The sequence below is a fragment of the Phoxinus phoxinus genome, assembly GCF_949152265.1.
Source record: "Phoxinus phoxinus genome assembly, chromosome: 15".
Lineage (NCBI taxonomy): Eukaryota > Metazoa > Chordata > Actinopteri > Cypriniformes > Leuciscidae > Phoxinus > Phoxinus phoxinus.
The window spans coordinates 889,788-892,304 of record NC_136890.1 but is presented as its reverse complement, the minus strand read 5'-3'; the positions used below and the strand labels follow the sequence as shown (position 1 = coordinate 892,304).

Below are 2,517 nucleotides of genomic sequence, written 5' to 3'. Positions count from 1 at the left end.
AGTGTTGTGCTGGTAAAGTGTGTGTTCCTCTAGTGTTGTGTTGGAAAAGTGTGTGTTCCTCTAGTGTTGTGCTGGTAAAGTGTGTGTGCCTCTAGTGTTGTGTTGGAAAAGTGTGTGTTCCTCTAGTGTTGTGTTGGAAAAGTGTGTGTTCCTCTAGTGTTGTGTTGGAAAAGTGTGTGTTCCTCTAGTGTTGTGTTGGAAAAGTGTGTGTTCCTCTAGTGTTGTGCTGGTAAAGTGTGTGTTCCTCTAGTGTTGTGCTGGTAAAGTGTGTGTTCCTCTAGTGTTGTGCTGGGTAAGTGTGTGTTCCTCTAGTGTTGTGCTGGTAAAGTGTGTGTTCCTCTAGTGTTGTGCTGGGTAAGTGTGTGTTCCTCTAGTGTTGTGTTGGAAAAGTGTGTGTTCCTCTAGTGTTGTGTTGGAAAAGTGTGTGTTCCTCTAGTGTTGTGTTGGAAAAGTGTGTGTTCCTCTAGTGTTGTGTTGGAAAAGTGTGTGTTCCTCTAGTGTTGTGTTGGAAAAGTGTGTGTTCCTCTAGTGTTGTGTTGGAAAAGTGTGTGTTCCTCTAGTGTTGTGTTGGAAAAGTGTGTGTTCCTCTAGTGTTGTGTTGGAAAAGTGTGTGTTCCTCTAGTGTTGTGTTGGAAAAGTGTGTGTTCCTCTAGTGTTGTGCTGGGTAAGTGTGTGTTCCTCTAGTGTTGTGCTGGGTAAGTGTGTGTTCCTCTAGTGTTGTGCTGGGTAAGTGTGTGTTCCTCTAGTGTTGTGCTGGGAAAGTGTGTGTTCCTCTAGTGTTGTGCTGGGTAAGTGTGTGTTCCTCTAGTGTTGTGCTGGGTAAGTGTGTGTTCCTCTAGTGTTGTGCTGGGTAAGTGTGTGTTCCTCTAGTGTTGTGCTGGGTAAGTGTGTGTTCCTCTAGTGTTGTGCTGGGTAAGTGTGTGTTCCTCTAGTGTTGTGCTGGTAAAGTGTGTGTTCCTCTAGTGTTGTGCTGGGTAAGTGTGTGTTCCTCTAGTGTTGTGCTGGGTAAGCGTGTGTTCCTCTAGTGTTGTGCTGGTAAAGTGTGTGTTCCTCTAGTGTTGTGCTTGTAAAGTGTGTGTGTTCCTCTAGTGTTGTGCTGGGAAAGTGTGTGTTCCTCTAGTGTTGTGCTGGGTAAGTGTGTGTGTTCCTCTAGTGTTGTGCTGGGTAAGTGTGTGTTCCTCTAGTGTTGTGCTGGGTAAGTGTGTGTTCCTCTAGTGTTGTGCTGGGTAAGCGTGTGTTCCTCTAGTGTTGTGCTGGGTAAGTGTGTGTTCCTCTAGTGTTGTGCTGGGAAAGTGTGTGTTCCTCTAGTGTTGTGCTGGGAAAGTGTGTGTGTTGTGCTCGTGTTGAGCGCGCGCGTCACAGGCGGAGTTTGCGGTGTGTGTGAACATGAAAAACTCTTGTACACTTCATCATCACTTCATCAGACTGTGAACACTGAAACTGGACATTTACTCTCAACAACTGTTTGATTCTGCGGATTTATGAGCTTCTGATAGAATCGCGAGATTAAGAGTCGATATTTTTAGGCTGTTCGGTGAGAATGTCGCGCGAGGATTCTCTCTCTCCTGGATTAACATTGGCGACATTACCTGTGTGACTTTGTCTTTTTTGTAGTATGCAGATATTTGGATTTACTTTTTTTCCGCCTAAACGTATTTTTTTTTTAAATAGTTCTCGGGGAGAAAGTAGAATATCTTCAGCAGCATTGGAGGATTTATGAACATCTTTGAGGAACACTCACTGGGATTGCGTTTTTATCAATCAATCTTCCCAGTCCCAGTCCCAGAGCGGAGCTTTTCCCGAGACTGAGATAACACGGGAAGGAAAACTAAACCGGCTTTCAAAGTGTAAGATCTATCTATCTATCTATCTATCTATCTATCTATCTATCTATCTATCTATCTATCTATCTATCTATCTATCTATCTATCTATCTATCTATCTATCTATCTATCTATCTATCTATCTATCTATCCATCTATCCGTCTATCCGTCTATCTATCTATCTATCTATCTATCTATCTATCTATCTATCTATCTATCTATCCATCTATCCGTCTGTCTATCTATCTATCTATCTATCTATCTATCTATCTATCTATCTATCTATCTATCTATCTATCTATCTATCTATCCATCTATCCGTCTATCCGTCTATCTATCTATCTATCTATCTATCTATCTATCCATCTATCTATCTATCTATCCATCTATCCGTCTATCTATCTATCTATCTATCTATCTATCTATCTATCTATCTATCTATCTATCTATCTATCTATCTATCTATCTATCCATCTATCCGTCTATCTATCTATCTATCTATCTATCTATCTATCCATCTATCCGTCTATCCGTCTATCTATCTATCTATCTATCTATCTATCTATCTATCTATCTATCTATCTATCTATCTATCTATCTATCTATCTATCTATCTATCTATCTATCTATCTATCTATCTATCCATCTATCCGTCTGTCTATCTATCTATCTATCTATCTATCTATCTATCTA

The 2,517-nt window shown here is 40.8% G+C and overlaps 1 protein-coding gene across 2 annotated transcripts in view; it reads left to right on the top strand.

Annotated features, from left to right (window-relative positions):
- Window positions 1-1,286: 1,286 nt before the first annotated feature.
- Window positions 1,287-2,517, top strand: part of wnt5a (wingless-type MMTV integration site family, member 5a) — an 11,485-nt gene continuing 10,254 nt past the window's right edge. Inside the window, exons 1-2 of one of the 2 annotated variants that reach the window (XM_079637507.1) lie at window positions 1,321-1,534; window positions 1,672-1,847. The gene's annotated coding sequence lies outside the window, so the exon portion shown is untranslated. Of the gene's footprint in view, window positions 1,848-2,517 lie in introns of both variants that reach the window. The other variant, XM_079637506.1, reaches the window with a different exon arrangement.